At 43.0% G+C, this 17,629-nt stretch overlaps 1 protein-coding gene across 1 annotated transcript in view; it reads right to left on the bottom strand.

Moving 5' to 3' along the window:
• The window catches only part of SETBP1 (SET binding protein 1), a 362,371-nt gene that overhangs the window by 156,060 nt on the left and 188,682 nt on the right, over nt 1–17,629 (bottom strand). The window lies entirely within an intron of this gene.

The raw sequence follows: 17,629 nt of genomic DNA, 5'->3' as shown, positions 1-17,629 counted from the left end.
GGAAGATATTTAACTTTCCAGTCAATTGAGGCTTACAAGCAAATGAAATCAGTTTGCTGTTATTCTTCCAGAATAAAAAAAGTATAAGAGAGAGAAGCTTCCCTTGCTGGTGAGTGACCAGGTATATTATTTGATATTACACCTTACACCTTCGGGAGAGAATCGGTGGACACCACTTGGGACATAGATCAAGCCATCTCTCTAGTCCTCAAGGGGAAGGTCTGGAAACTAAAGCAGTCAGCTGACTTGACTCCCAGGAAGGATTGGCTGTCAACTATTTCCAGACCCTCTTGCTTTGTACATTTTTATTGGATCTCCAATTTACTATCAATCAGTTTCCATGCTCCAAACCCCTGGGTTAGCTGTCAGAGGCATCAATGTTATTAATCTTCAGTGGCCATGTCAATGACAGTCACTGCTCATATAAGTCCACACAAGGGATAAACATAATAGCGGGGCATTAGGCTGTGAGTAGACAAGGTAAGTCTGAGGAAAAGAACAGGCTGATTGTCACCATTTTAATAAAGCACAAAGTTCCTTTATTTGCTATATAACTTTTTATTTTGCACCAATGGGAAGCTTATTCCTTTTGGTACCAATTCAATTCATAAGTCTTCAGGGAAGATAAATCTTTAGCTAAAGAATAGAGAGAACAGTATCAGCTTCAAAACACTACTTCTTGGGATCCTGTAAAAAGGCTCCTCCAAGCAAAACCCCTGAGTGTGCTCTAAAAGTGGTCCATAGGTGACATCGGGTGAGCTGCTAAGAATGCACCTTCACACAGGCAGAGCTACCTGGCTCACAAGGGGACAAAGCCCTAGGTTTGAGTTTCATTAGCTCTAATTCTTACCAACTGAAGTGCAGGCTGCAGCCTCCACCTATATAACCTCACTCCCTGGATCTTCATGTAGAAATTGATCATCTTCCCTGGGAGAGCAGGACCAGCAGCGCTCTGGGTTACTCCACCAATGAAGGAGTTTAGGCTGCCTTTCATCTAGGATGGGCACTGGATGCTCCTCTAATATGTAAGTTCCTTATTGAGCTCACAAAATGATTTTCTTTATTTGTTGGTCCAGATCTTGTCTAGTTTGGCTCTACTGTCTTGCACCCCAGTACCCTACCTTCCTCCTATGGAGCCCTTGCATTTTGGAGCCTGGGTTCCTGGTATTTGCAATTGGATGTCCTGCTGCTACTCCTCTATGTATCTTTGTTTGACCACCTCTGCTTAGGCCTTTGGCATCCTCCTGTCTTGCCCCTGGGCATCGTGGTTCATAGTTAGCCACTGGCTCGTTGTATTTTCTGCATGTGCTGTCTCCTGTCGTCAGTGGTCCAAAAATTTTGTCCTTCCTGGGTGCTCACCCCAGAATAAACAATCCTAGCCAGTCCCTGCTCCTGTCTTCTTTTGCTGAAGACCTGACACAGCCCTTGGCCTCAGCCTTTGCACATTCCACCCTACTTTTCCACCACTTGAGCCCTAGTTGAGAGTAGGGAAAACCCCTCTGTTCTGTCATCTCATTATTGGAGCTGCTTCTTCTGCCCTAAGGGTAGGAGTCTCTAGCCCTGTCAAGAAGGGAATTCCCAGGTAATCTTGCTGATGCTCAGAATAGCCAGAGAGAGCTATACACACCTGGTTGGCTGAACTGATGTGCCAACCAAGAGACTGGGGACTTCCCCAACTGGGAACAGCAGCCCAGTCAATGAAGGAGGTGTAATTTTGTGTGTGAATGACTCACGGCCTTGATGAATGGTGCTAGGCTCTCTTCAGTCATCAAATACTTCCTAAAGGCCCACTGGGTGCCAGGTACTGCGTGAGGTGGGAGAGTTAAAAAAGCTTTCTTTTAATGAGCACCTACCTTGTATCAGGCATTTTACATCAATCGTTTCTAATCCTTCCAGTAACACTCAAAGGGAGTTCATGTCCCCACTTGACAAAGGAGAAAACTGAAGTTAAGCAATGTTCTCAATATCATACACCTACTAAAAGGAAGAACAAAATTCAGACCCAATTCTATCTGACCCCAAACTCCAAATTCTTCCCAAATACCACATGGTAACACTATTCACTCAATGGCTAATCATTCATTCATTTGACAAGTGTTCCTGAGACCCTAATGCAAGCCAGGGTCTCTGCTTGCTAAGTTCAATGTGAGAAGATCCTTCACCAAGAATCAGAAGGTCACTTTGGAGGTGCTCATGGGAAGCTATTTGGGGGCTTTAAAAATCTGACATTTATGTGTGGCATCAAACTGAATAGTTGGCTTCTTTTGAATTAATAATAATAAAAAAATGTACAGTCCAGTAATCTTTCAACAGGAGAAGTGGTTGCCAAGCTAATGAAACTCCCAAAGATGAGGTTTTCTCCATATTTCTGATGGGTGCTGAAGTTTAAGAGGAATTGGATACACCTGAAAGGTGACAGGGCTCTTCCTCTAGAAGACATCTGGGTAGACCTGAGAGCCACAGATTATAAGCACCCTCTTTTTATTTTAATTGAAACCACTTATACATATGAATAGAAAAGTACATTATCCAACTAGGAAAAATATGCAAGCATCAAAAAACGAAATGGGAAGGCTTTGATCCAAGTGAGTTGAGGAACATCTTGGACAAAATAAAGATTTAAGTAGTCAATGCCCCAAGCAGTGAGCTATGGAGGAGCTATGCCTATTCTTAAAAACCTTCATTTATACTCTTTGCAGGCTTTAGAAGTCCCATCTCTAAGGAATGGAATGGAACGAAAAAGGAAAAAATACTAGAACTGGAAGGCTTCCTAGGTATCATTCAAGCAGATCCCTCCATTTGGTGTATAAAGAAGCTGAGACACACAGCCTGACTGACAGCTGGAGTAAAAGCTGTATCTGCGGCTGCTTGGGGTGCAGATGAAGAGCTAAAGGCTGATTTGATTCCACTTGTGTTCAGCTGCCATCTGAGGCCATAAAGAAACTGAGACACACATCTAGGCACCAAACTCAAGACATACTGAGGGTCTCAGGTTTCCCATGTCATTTTATTTTTGGAAAGACCTCTTCAAGATGCCAGTAGGGTTTAGTGTAACAGACTGGAAGAAGTTGTATTTGAACAAGAGTATCTTCACTGACACATTTTCCATGTATCATCTTTCGGCAAACATAAAAACTATTTCCCTAACGGCATACTTGTGAATTACTCAGAGTTGCTGGGGACTCCAGTTCTATTTTTCCAATGACCTTCTTCTGATTTCTGAATCTAAGGTGAGTTTAAAAAGGTTCTGGGCTCGGACCTGGGCATGAACACCACAGCCTCCCAACGTTGCCATTGGAAGGACCTACTGGGCCAACTTTCCTCACCTGTACAGAGGGTGTTCACTTGGAAAGGGTGGCAGGGAAAGAGGAGACACATGGAGTGAAATGACATGGAGAAACACCAAGCTGGAGAGGTCTTATAAAATTACATTTACTGAGAAAGTACTCAGTTCCAGGCAAAGTGCTAGGTCCCTTACATACGTACTTAATCATTCTTACACCAGGTGAGTATTGCTTCCTTCATTGTATGCATGAGAAAACTGAGGCTAAGAGAGGTTGTCTAATTTGAACAAGATCACAAAGCTAGCAAGTGTTGAAGCTGAGATTTCATCTCAGGTCTCGTACCCGCACCTGCAGAAACCCCTCTGCTATACTGCCTTCCCTTCAGATGCGTCCAGAGATTGGGCACTAACTAGGCACCTGGGGGTAAAGCTCCTTCTGTTGCTGGGAAATTCTTCCTAAATAAACTAGAAATCTGCCTCTTTCAACCAATTCCCATTGGTTCTAGTTTTCCTTTGGGGAACAATTAGTTTAGCAGAAATTCTAAATCTCTTCTATACATAAAGCAGAAATGTATAGAGATGCCACCGGTACACAATACCAGCTACCCTGTCGTCTTACATCTGTGGACAAGAGAGCAAAGAGCAAAATGGGAAAAGGGCTTTAGAGTCTGAAGGTCTTGGTGAATCCCTGTTGTCACTTTACCACTAAACAGCTGAGGACTTTGAGTAAATCACTTAATCTGCCCCAGTCTCTACTTTTTCTTCTGTAAAATGGAATTAATTATCCCTGCCTAATTCACATGTTTCTGGTGCTCACCAAGTATAAGAAGGCATATAAAACTGCTACATAAATATAAACCGTTTTTATTGTTTCATATCCTGTATATGTGTTTGAGCATGACCTGATTCATTCCATGAATGCAAGGAATGAAATATCTTTTTAAAAAGTCTCTCTGGCCATAACTTCAGGTAGATGGCCCTGCACCTAGTGGAGATGCATTAATATATCAACAGATACCCAGCTCAGCTAATCTAGACTGATACATATTTAAGGAAAGTGGAATCAATAAGATTGGCACAAGGGCCAAGTTTCTTCAAGTGTTGGATTGTCTATGGCATATTTTTTTAAAAAAAGATATGATAGAGGAAGATGGGGGGGAAAGTTTTCGCTGCAAGAGGAGAGTTTATTTTCACAGCTGAGCTACGTTAGTGATTCTGAGAATGGCTCAGTCTCGAGGGGACAGACACACCATCACATCCCACCAAGACAGCATTTGATGAATTGCATCTCGGAACACCCTACTCATGGAGGAGGCTGTGTCAGCAAGCCAGAGCTGTCTTCTGAGTTCACATGCGCACAAATGGATTTCCCACAGACAAGTGGGTCCCGGAATACTTCTCAAGCCATGCTGATGGGGAGGCCGGACAAGGGAGCTCCCTTTCCCACTAGTTGTGGAGATACTGACGCTGAGGACACATGGCATGGTTTGATGCCTTCACCTCCATTTAACGCTTCATATGTTATCTCATGATTTCTGAGGGCCGTTTCGGTCCCCAGGGGTTTGCAGGAGACAAGTTCTACCTCTTATCTGAGAACCAAGAACATTATCTGAAGAGCTGCCACCTGCAGAAAGGCTGGTGTCAAACCAAATGCACTGGGTGAAGTACTTCTTTTAGGGGAAACAAACACGTGTACACAGGGGTGTATACGCACGCGTGCACGTATACACACACACAGACACACACACACACAGACACCTGGAATGAATTATCTGCAAAGCTGCTGAAGCCCATAGCATGAGCCCTGCCACGCTAACCTGATATCCTATGGACCTATCCCCTGTCCATGCCTGATGCCATGTCTGCCTTCCTACCTAAAATAGGACGTGCTCGATGCTGTTCTTGTGGGCAGGGTGCCCTCAGCAGCAGCTGGGAGAGGGAGGGCTTGGTGAGCCAATGAGCCCCTCAGTTGGAGGCACTGGCAGCTGACTTTGAGTTCGGGAGAATCTTTTCTTCCCCAGGTGAAGGGACGTATATCGTAGGCATGAGGGAAGAAGAGGCAGGTTAAAAAAAGTAAGATGATACAAAAGTTGCTTGTCACAAAGCAGAAGGAAGAGAATGGCTTCCTATTCTCCTTCAGGCTCTGGCCTCAGATGACAGCTGAGCACAAGTGGAATCAAATCAGCCTTTAGCTCTTCGTCTGCACTCCCAGCAGCCACAGATACAGCTTCCACTCCAGCTGTCAGTCAGGCCGAAGCACTCAGTAAATGCCCATGATTAGCACCTTCCTCAATTGGGAGTGTAAATGGAGAATCACAGCTCACTCCTGAAAGTAGCCGGAGCCACACACCCATTAATTTCTACCGAGCCAAATGTAAACAGAAAATGAATGTTCCTGTACACGCTCCAAATTTTATTTCCCCTGCTAAACTGTTGGGAGGAGGAAGGATAAGTTCTTCTCTTATGATCTTTTTCCATATTTGAAATGATCTTTATGTTTGACTTCCAACCAAATGATTCTCAAAGGGAGACAATGAAAGCCCCTGCACCCCCATTTGTCAGTATTTAAGGCTTAATGAACTCTTGGCGCGTTCTCTCCTCCCAGAGCTTCACGGTTGTTATTACTGTTTAATGGTGATCTGTCCAATGCTCCAATATGCCAAGAACGCTTGCTCGTAATGAGAAATATATATTTATTTACTAGTTGAGTAATCTACAGAGAGGTTTTTCTGGAGATTGCCACGTTCACTAAGAACTACCACACCCAGCTGTGCTCTTTGTATTTAAATCCCAGGCGTTCTCCAATGAGGGGGCCACCGGGTCCAGCCTGCCCGGCCTGCTCCTGCCTCCATCTCAAAGATAATCTCCCTCAGCTGTGTATGAATCTGGACCGAGAGGAGTGCGTTCAGAGCTCTAAGCCTCTGGGTGCAAAAGATTCTCTACAAATGCACATTCAGAGTAAACAAAACCCATCAGGTCCCTGTGAGAGTCCGACGCCTGATTGTGCTAAACACAACACGATGGAATCTGCAACTGGCAAAGTAATTGGCGTTATTACAGCTGATGGGGAATTTCTGATGCTGCCCGAGCTCTCCTTTGAAATAATACTCAGCCATTTAATTTGTCCAGCTCTCGTTTAGCTGATTGCTCTTTTCTGCTGGAGTTTATCAAGAATGAAACGCGCTGTCTCTCCAGACGCCTGCAGGCTGAGATTTCACAGGCATTTCTTTTTTCAACACTCTCCCCTTCTCTTATGACCTGTGCCTTAGTCACCTTTCACAAGATACCAATAATGCAATAGGTTGGAGGCGGGTGAATCAAACTGATTTAATCCAAAGCTGTGTATTTCTAGTCCCAACTCCAGAGGCACTTAACACTCTCTACACCCTAAAATAATGATGAGAGACACACAGACGTCCAAAGATTTGATCATCCTAAAAAAGGCTCACAAAATTTGTTAGCTCTAAAATTAAGACAAGTGATAGAAGACATCTTCATTATAACTGCAAAGCCAGGAGGCATTAGAGAAATATCAGAATTTGGATACATGCATTTTTGTTTGGGGATGTGTTTTCACCCCTGGTATACATACAAGCATCCCTAAAATGGGCTCAGAAATATTTATTGAGCATCTACTTTTTGCTGGAAGCAAGCAGACTCTTTTTTTACACACGCTCATACCCCCCAATCCCCATTTAGGCATTTCTGTTCCTCCCCAGATGAAGGGCAGGAAAGCCAAATTTAGCCAGCTGTGCTTTCTCACTGTACAGAGAAGGCTGGCATCTGGGCACAGACCTCTCGTTCCCATCAGCAAGCTATTTGCCCTGTCAGCATGTCGGTGATGGACTGCTTACTGGAGACCAGAGTCCTGTGGCCAGGATGGTTCCCCTCTGCAGGTGCCATCTCAGTCTGATGGCCCACAAAATCTAGAACCCATGTGCTCCTTGGACCACCCCTTGCCACACTTTTAATAGAGAAAACTGAAAGTATGGATATGGAAGTAATCACACAACATCCCCAAAAATTCCCGAGTCCTAACACAGTCTCTCTGAACAGCACCCATCCAAATGCCCTTTGGTACACTTCCTCACTCACTCTTCTGGGCAATAAATCTCTGAGCCTATGATTCTTGTACAGCGTCAGAGCCAAAGTGGACGTCCAGAATTATGCTGAGATCACTGGACCCCAGAGGGTTGTTCAGATGAGGCAATACTCTGGTGGTTGAAAACGCTCTTGATACATTTGTTTAAAATCATTTTTAATACTTTACAGCTATTCCTTTTCCATGGGGGAAAAGATAAAATGTTAATTCAGAAAGTGCCATAGATGGTAAGGGAAGGAAGCAATCAATGAAGGCACTTCTGGGTGCTCTCATCTCCCAGCTAAACAGTCCCTATCCGTCCCTTATCCATTCCATCCATCTCTGTCCTCCTCCTTCCTCTTCTGGGGTCATTCTCACAGGCCAGAGTGTCTCCCATTGCTCATTTGAACGACAAGTGTCATAAACAAACTGCTAAGGAGATCATGCAAGATCTAGATTTCTTGTTTATGTTTTTCTTTATTCTGCAGTAATCCCAAATTCTAGTCAGATTGTCTTGGGAAGCTGCAATTTGTGCTGTAACCCTCTAACTTCAGTGGCCTAGGTTCAATTTCAATTATGTAACCTATAAGAGTAATAAGAATTATGGCACGCATTTATGGTTTGCTTACCGGATGCCAGACACTTCTTTGAGCCTATCTATTCACCTATCTATTCAAAATCCCATGGGACAGGTATCCTTCTTCACTAATGAGGAATCTCAGCCACATAAAAGTTAAATAACTTACGGAGGTCACACAGCTAGTACAGGGCAGACCTATGCTTTAAACTTATCAGTTTGGGCCCAGCATCGGTTCTCTTAACAACTACATGATAAAGAAATGGGAAATATTCTCTGTGCTAGTTATTTAACACAGCAGGGTGGGAGAGATTTATGCCATATTCCTAAATAAGCATCAATTTTTACCATTTATAGTAATAAAGACTATAACAACATCACATAAAGTTTTTCCATCTTCTGCATCATTGGTTTGGGACACCTGTTGGAAACATGGTTCTCCCAGAGGCGCTGATACACATTTTTAGGAAGGTGGGAGTTGTAGAAGGAAGATCATAGGCAGAGCTGGAGAGAGGGGAAGCGGATGGTCATTATCAGGGAGATATCAGAAAACTGTAGTGGAGGCTGTTTGCAGACTCAATATGGCCTCCAAACCCAAGCAGGCAGATGGCTGGAAGATGCCGCTTGAGATCTGCAAGCTGTTCCACTATGAGGGACCCTTTCCTGTGAGGGTCTCCTGACACCTCTCAATCCATCCCTTTTGTTTGGTTACAAGATGGTAAGAAAGGGGTCATGTAGGGTAAGAGGACAAGAGGGTTGAAATGTGAGCCAGGCAGTAGGAATGGAATGGATTTAAAAAGTGAGCTTGTTCATTTGTTGGAGAGGTGGGTCTTCCTTCACATGAGGCAGGATTGGAACTATCCTGCTAAAGGAATTAGGAAGAAGACACCTTCTTTCAAGTCTGAAAGGTGTCTGTGAATTAGCATTTTCCGCATGAGTCATTCCTAGACCTAAAAACATATAGAACAAAGTTATACACCATATTAAAATTTAGACACAGGAAATCTGATGCTGTAACTCAATCTGGTAATAAACACAGATATTTGAGATATATCACAAAACATCAGTGGCCCCAGGCCTCAAAAGAGCATTATTACAGGACAATTTTTAAGAAGCTCAAACTGAAGCCTCTTTACCAAAAGAACTGAAGAGAAAAACAAGAAAACTAGAAACATGAAAATGGTGGAAGAAGTCACAGAGTAATTAAATATTTTGAGTCTTAAGGGATCATAGAAACCATCTAATCCTACACCCTTGTTGCTAAGTTTTTTGTTTTGTTTTGCTTTTGTTGTAGATGAGAAAACTATAGTTGAAAGAGAAAAGAATGACATTCAAAGTTAATCACCACTGGTTGGCCTCACTTTGTTCATACTTCTATTCTGAAAAGTTGAGTTTAAATCAGATTTTGAGAGGCTAAATCATATTTGAATATACTAGGATAACATATTGATTGCTTTAATAAGGTGGAAAAATCTTTCTGCATATAAATAACCCCCTCCTCTCCCAGCACCCACCTACCGTCTATCAATTTTTCTGGTGTGAACTTCTGCACATTAGGTTTGTTTTACGTTGGGCCCACCTGCACGCAGCTCTCAGATGGTCAGAACATCTTGGGAGAAACACAATATTCACTAAGTCTAAAGAGATTTAGTATCCCAGGAGAACTTATTAAGACTTCAGAATATTCCACTGAAATGCCAGACACTCTGGAAACACCTGGAGAACTTCTCTCTCCAGCACCAAACGCCAATGCTGGTTTAAAAAAAAAAAATCTAGTAAAAACACTGTGAAGGCAGGCAGTGCAAAAAATGTATACTTGTAGTATGAAACTGCTGATTTCATGGAAGAAAAGCAAGTGTCAGTTTGGGTTTTAGTGCAGGCTATGTGTATGCATGTGAGCAAATATTTTTGTTAAAAATGCTCTGTTATTGTTCTACATGTCCATGTTTGGTAAGAAAAATAATTAAGTGGGTTGCCAAAGGAATTATGGAGAAAAACCTATGTTGTGCGTAGGTATCCTACAACCAGAAAGACACCTTACAGGTGGAGCTATTTTTTTTTGGAGGGGGAATATTATCTATAATACAAATATATTCACATGAGCTCACAGAAGAAGGCAAAGATTCCAGATCCTGCCCTTTTGATAAAACTAGGAAACTGCGTAAGTAGAACAGCACTTCTCAAGCGATTTTTGGTGAATGACCAGATGTTTTTTCCCCAATCCATATTTTTGTACAGTTACTTTGGTACAATACGATAAAGATAAATTACTAGGAACATGATCATATGCTTGGATATCATGGAAACATCAGGTTGCTATCAAAGTTTCTAAACACTCTCTCCGTTTCTAGATTTATCTCACGGTGGATCAGTAATGCACACTTGACAGGCCAGCACTGGTCTGCAGCCCATGCTCTGAATAGTATTGAGTCAGAGAGCAAAGACACATGGCAGGTGATAGAGGGCAAGCCTGAAGAAAGGCCTTGAGAAAAAGCATGGGTTTACTAACCAAGAACCCGAGCAAGGAGGACTCGTGGGATCAACCTTGCTCCTGAAGTCAGAGGATGCGGTCCACTAGCCGACCAAATGCCTTCTCTCTTGGGGTAGTGTCGAAAAGCTGGATCTTTTGGGATATGGCTTAGAGCCTGGAAAGAATGTCTAGATAGCAAACAGAAGAGGCCATCAACCAAAACATGGTCACTAGCTAGTTTAAAATATTGGGCAAATCTTAACTAGTGAATGGAAATAGCTGGGGATGAGGACAGGCGTAGGCATTACAGAATCCACGCTTAGCCAAGCTTCCTCTGCCTGGACCACTATTTCCTCCTTAGTGAAACGGGAAGAGGAAGATATCTGATAAGGGGGTTATTGTGAGGATTAAACACCAGGGGACAAATGAAGCACAGGGCACATTCCTGACACAGGGTAGACGCTAATTGAATGGGGGACCATCTACCTTCTCTCCTTTTCAAGACTTCCTCTGTGCTGCAGTCTTTATCTAGAAAATGAGGAGGTTAATTTAGATCCTGAGGAGCTTCTGAAAACACCAACATCTGGACTCCAACCAGACTAATTCAGCATGGTTAAGCCTGGGCTCCTGTAATTTGTACATGCTCCCCTGATAATTCCCAGCAGCAGTCAAGGTGGAGAACCACTTCTCCAGGTGCTTTCTCTCCGGCTCTCTCTCCGTCTTTCAGTTTTGAAATGGAGGGAGGGAGTAAGCAAGCACCAGTAGCAGGACTTGCTCATACACGGTCTTGCTTTGGGATGGTTCTTCCAAAATGGCAAAGCAGAATTATACATGAATTCAAGACAAGCCAATCTGTTTCTCATTGCTGTGTGTCTTAGACGAGAGACTGCCCTGCCCACCTCTGCCTCAATTCAGTTTCTTCCTCTGTAGAAGGGGCAACAATTACCATGATTCTCCATTTGGGAGTCTAGGAAGGAAAAGAAGGAGAACAGAAATTCTTTGCCAGGATGGAAGGATTCAAAACACTTTGTAGCAATTCCCTCTATCACTCTGAGATGTACAAATTGCTCTTTCCTGAACCTGGCACAGATCAAGAAAATTGAACACAACGTACAAAAGTGAAGATGAGGCTGATGTCATGGTCTTATCAGTGGTCAGTCTGGTTTTGAATTATCTTAACAGTGGGGATAAGCTCTAATTCAACGTGGCAGAGCATAAGTGGTTAAGAACACAGATGTTGGAGCCAGACTGCCTGAGTTCAGATCCCAATTCTGCCACTTATAGGCTTTGTGACCTTAACTTCTCTGTGCTTACTTATAAAATGGGGATAATATAATTGTTGAGTCCACAAAGGTGTTGTAAGGATTAAATGAGATAATACATGAAAAGTTCAAAGAACACTTTCTGGAACATAGTACAATTTTAGTAAGGATTGGCATATATATACTCCACCAAAGGCAATGTGAACATGTACTAACGCCAACTCCTGTTGAGTCCAACAGGGGCTGCATGCTCTGGAAAATCCAGAGTTTCCATTTCAATCTTTACAACTGTTGACGCTGAACTCATAGGCAGTGGGTGTCCATTGGGAGTAGAGTCAGATAACCATATTCTGTTGGAGAGCCATGATCAACCCTAGAAGAACAAGCAACTTGGTAACTCAAAAATGTCATGCCAAAAAGAGAGGAGCTGTGGAAGCCCCTAACTCTCCCAGGAGTCCTGCTACTTCTCAGGGGGGAGAAGGCTCAGGGAGCCCACCTGTAGCAATCAAAGCCATAGAGCATCATGAGCCATAGGCTGCTGTTGTGGCCCCATGTCTGCTTCATCCTGCTTTTTCCGTTGGGAGATGTGCACAGCTAGGATTTCTTTCTACTTAGAAACTCCATGGTCATATCTTCCTAAAAGGTAGCTTCTCTTTACTAAATACTTGGGGTTGTTGCATTAAAAACTTCTAGGTTAGGAGTCATGGAGGCCAGGATATTTTGCACGTGGTTATATCCCCTGATGATCTATGAGAAGAACTGATTGTGGCGCCTGAGGAAAATGGAGTTGTGTTCGTTTAGAGATGACAAAGCCCTTCTCCTTTGAATCCTGGGCCATAATCATTCTTACTCCAGGGATGAACACTTCACCTTCTCAACGTGTACTTCCTTCTGGGCCCCTACTTTGGTGAACAATACTCCTATTTCTCCAATCAGCCAAGCAGCTGCCAGGTCCCTGATCTGCCCTCATCCCTTCTCTGGCATTCGTCCCCTCAGCAACACCCCCACTGACCCAGCCCAGCTTCATACCCTACGCCCTACTACTTCTCATACGGACCAATGGCACAAGCTTATTATTGGACCTCCTCTTCATTTCATCACACCTGCTACCCATGGCATAATCTTCTTGTAACCAGTTCTGACTCTTGCCCACCCTCAAACCTTCAATGGCTCCACTGTCTTCAGATGGATGTCAAAATCCAAACTCTGGACCCTGATTCAAACAGATCAACTGTAAAATGACATGCTAACATAATCAGAGAAATCTGAATATGGACTGGGTATTAGAAAATATTAAGGAATTACTGTTAATTTTGATAGGTGTGACAATGACACCATGACTATATTTGCTAAAAAGCTCTTATTTGTTAGAGAAGCTTACTGAAGTATTTATGAGTGAAAGAAACTACTGACTGAGATTTTCTTTAATACTCCCCTCAAAATTAAAATAAAAAACAAAAGTAGCTGGGAGGACACATAAAGTAAGATTGGCAAATGGTAATGACTATTGAGGCTGGCCCAGTGGTGTGCTGGGGACCAATCATATCGGCTCTGGAAAGCTGACTGGCAAAGACTTCAAACAGATTAAACCATTGGCAGCTTAAAACTGGTCATGGTGGGGATATTTACACCACAGAGATTAGCAAATGCTACAAATGAGGCCTTTTTTTAGCAGCTTCTCATTGACGTTAAATAGTAGATAATCAAAGTTGGGTAATACATGGAGGTGTATTATACTGTTATGCCTACTTTTGTATAAATTTGAAAACTTCAATAATAGTTTGTTAAAAAAAAGTTCAACTATTTCTCTAGACTTTTAAGACCTTCTGCAATTTGGTCCCAACTTAATTTGCAACTATTATCTCTACCATACTCTCTCTGAACTAGAGCAATTAAACCACTCCAAGTCTCCAGAACACACCCAAGCATCTCTAACCTTGTTTTAGTCTTCACCCAGGCTTCCCCAGCCGTGAAATAAGTTCACTGACTCACTTCCTTCTGTCTTGGTCCACGTACAATGACACCTCCACCTGGAAGACTTCCCTGCTTGCTCCATGAAGATGCAATGTCTCCTTCCCCTGAATTCTTAAATAATTTAACCTGTACTTCTCTGACCAAAAAAAAAAAAAATTGAATTCACTGTGCACGGCAGGCATCATGCTAGGTCGCTTTCACAACATTGTCTCCTCTGACTCTCACAACACTCTGTGAGTAAGCTGGGCAACATTTTTGCTTAATAAGGAAAATGAGGATTAAAGACATTAGGGAACTTTCCCAGGGTCACAAAGGTAATATTAGTGCAAGAACATTCTAGAATTGTCAAATTCTGGAGAAGAGTCTGTGCACAGCAGGCAGCCCCACAGAAGGGTCTCCGTGGGTGCCTCTGAATGAAATGGCAACTCGGTGACCAAAAGCCCTGTTTTCTTTACACTGAACAATGTTTCTCTGCGTGCCCTGGTTTACTCTCTTCTTATCCTTCACTACAATGTATGCTTGACCATAACAGCAATGGACATTTTAGAAATTCCTCAAAAATGGCTACCCTTTATAGCATAGCTATTACACTTGCCCCGCAAAATCATGTCTTGAGGCACACTTGAAGTAAAACTCCATTTTTCCTAAAGGAAGTATCCTCTTCTCCTCTGAGACAAAGGAGGGTTTATAAAGTAGGTGGTTTCCTTCCATGGGTGCTCTCCTCTGTGAGGGGTGGGTCTTTTCAAGGTTGCTTTCCCAGCACTGTGGCTGGACGTGTGAAACCTCCATCTGAGTCTGGACCCCACACTTATGGCTATTTCTTCCCCACATCCTCCACCTGGGCCCTTGCAAGCATGGGCACAAATGCCCATAGGCACACACACACGGACTTGACTGCAAAGTTTAAGCAACCTTCACATCTCTGTAGGAGCCAAGAAACAAAGAAGAAGTAAATGCCAAGAAGCCCTGGATGCTATTTGTATCCTAGTGGAAGGCACAGGATCCAGCCTTTGCCTTGGATTGCTCCTAGAGATCTCAGCTGCAAAAGGAATGGAATGTCTAGCAAGAGGGGAGTGGTAAATAAATGATGGTACTAGCAACTGGACAAAAATAGCCAACTGCTAGAAGACTTCCCAGTGACAGGGAAGGCATGCAAACAAACAAAAAAGAAGGTAACAAAGAAGCATATAAAATATAGTATCAATTTAAAAATAATCCAGTAGATGTGTATGTCTATGTACAACGAAGATTGAAAGACTATACCTCAATATGTCTTTATCTATATTTCTGGGGTGGAATAACAGGAGATTTTTTTTCTTACATTTTTCTGTATCTTTCAAATTTCCTTTTTTTATTATTTTTTTTATAGTTAACATCCATCACCACACATAGTTACAAATTTTTTTTTCTTGTGATGAGAACTTTTGAGAACTACTCTCTTAGCAACTTTCAAATACACAATACAGTATTATTAATCATAGCTACCATGCTGTACATTACATCCCCAGGACTTACTTATTTTATAACCAGAAGTTTGTGCTTTTTGACCACCCTCACCCATTCTAATTTTTACAGTGAACAAGTATAGCTTTTACAATGAGAGAAAAAAAAAAAGGAATGAAAAGAAAAATGGAGAAGAAAGCATAGGATTCTTGGGATTCTAGGAAAGGAATGAGATGCCTGCTTTTACTCCTTTTGGGGGTGGAGAGGAATTGTCTGGCAAAGGGAGATGAGGGTCTTCATTCCCAGTCATCCAAAGACAAGAAAGGACGGGACTCAAGTGTATCTATTCCTTCAAAAAGCAAGAACAGGACGTTGGAAAACGAAAGATGCGTTTGGAGGGAAACCAAATGAAAGAGAAGAGTCTGGGTGGTTTAGGTGTGAATTTCAGAAGCTTTTCCATCTGTGCCTTTAAAACACGCTGAGAATAGTAGCCGCCTGTCAGCCCCACGCCTGACTCTAGGAGACAGTGCTACCCCGCGTGGTCCAGAGGCTAAGGTCACCAGCCTGGGAAGAGTCCCCACCGCTAACGCACCAGCCTTACAATCTTAGCATCAGCCGTAAGGCTTTACCTGCAAAGTAATGTGTTTATTTCCAGGAACGACTATGGTGTCTTTACACATTAATAATCATGAGAGAAAGGCAGATAGTCATTTCCTTACTCTCCTCTTCTCTATCTGGATGCAGAAAGGAGGACAGAGACAAAGAGACAGAACAGTCCGGCCCAATATAGTTGCCACTCGCTACACATTCAAAGCTGAGAGTCACCGAGGATTAGTGAGGAAATCATGACTATTTTCCCTAAGAGGCTGCAGCAGGAACAGGCATCAAGGAAAAAAAAAAACCTTTTACATGCAATGATAGGTGTGGACGGGACCCTGTGAAAGCTGACAGGCCCTATTACAGTTCCCCCAGGGAGGGGTCCTCTGTGAGCTCCCTCCTGAAAGTCAGTGACAGCTCTTGGAAGGGAACACAGCAGTGAATTATTGCGGACGTCAGGATGCGTGGGGCTCAGTTTCATCTGAAACCCAAAGAGAGAAGGGGAAAACAACAACAGAAGCCAACAATTTGGTGCAGTGGGGCTGCGAGGGGGGAGCCCAAGGCATGCAGGCAGCGTTCTTTTTCTGTTTGAAAAAGCACCCAAAAGGGTGGTGTTGACTTGAGACACATGGGGCTTTTTGATTTAGGAATAACACTGAAGAATTAACTTTGATCTGGGCATGACACTCTGGCCACAAGATTCCCAGGGCTTCCTGGCCTCAGGAACCTGCATCCTGAGGAGTGAAAAATGTGCATTTATGCTTCCAGCCTCGGGAGGATGACACACAAATGGAATAACGTGGAAAGGTCAGACAGAACCAGGGGAGTGAGCCATCTGCACCAGCAACTGTGGGGCTGTCTGTGGGTGAGCATGAAAGCTGCCTTTCTAGGATCATGGCCTCCGATGTTATGGATGGACCCCAAATATATCTAACTTAATAGTGAATTTTAAATCTAATATCTGGAAATATAGCTCAACAAACATGGAGAAAACAAGATCATCTTAGAAAGAAACAATGCCAAAACCACCCCCCCACACACACACATCCCTTCCATAAACTAGGTCTCCACTAGGTACCCTTTTCAAGCCACAAAAGAACAACACGCAAAGCCTTTTCTCCCTTCATTTTTATAAATTTTCAGATAAAATAAATCTCTAGCTTGGATGTGTGTAAATATAGGTGTGAAGGCAGGTAGGATATGGGTAAATGTTGACTTTGTTTTATTTTTGTTTTTTGGAAGTTCGTGTGAATACGTGAATAAGCACTTTAATTAATAAGCAATTTAATTAATTACCAGTTTCCAATAGTTGTCATAAAGGCTAACTGGTTAACTCTTTGTAGAACCTCACTGCATCCCTGACGGAAGGATCAATAAGCTGTGATGGAATCACCCAAACTGGTGTATGGATTTATCCTGACTCTCAGCAAGGGGGCCCTTTATTTTGTTCATTCTCTTCCTTGAGCCTCTCACTTCCCACCCTCTGTTCTCATACCTAGCTCTCTGTGTGATCTGGGGCTGCTTCTCATCAGGACTCTGGTCCTCAGTTTCCCCAGCAGGAAAAGGGGGCTTACAGGATGTATCCCACATAGGAGAAGTGTAATGAGGGCATGGTGAGCTCTTGGATGTGAAACATATTTAATGAAAAGAAATTCCCAAATACATGGAATTCTTGTTACTAAAAAATTACTTGCTCTACCCCAGAAGTTCTCTGCCTTTAGCCACAATGTATCTCCCCACAAAAGTACAGCACCATGGGACTTAGCAGGGACACAGCACTTAAGGCAGGCACTGAGTTAGGAAGTGACAGAAACTTTCATATTGAAAAGGTGACAGGAGAAGGGACAGAGTCCCACAGTCCCACAAACCCTCGGGTTTACCTCTCTTTGTATACATGCTCTGTCTACACTGGGGTCCATGGGGAACACATGGACTTCTATGT

This window comes from Diceros bicornis, chromosome 16 (assembly GCF_020826845.1).
Source record: "Diceros bicornis minor isolate mBicDic1 chromosome 16, mDicBic1.mat.cur, whole genome shotgun sequence".
In the NCBI taxonomy this organism is placed as follows: domain Eukaryota; kingdom Metazoa; phylum Chordata; class Mammalia; order Perissodactyla; family Rhinocerotidae; genus Diceros; species Diceros bicornis.
The sequence above is the reverse complement of the archived record's forward strand: the minus strand, read 5'-3'. Positions and strand labels throughout refer to the sequence as shown.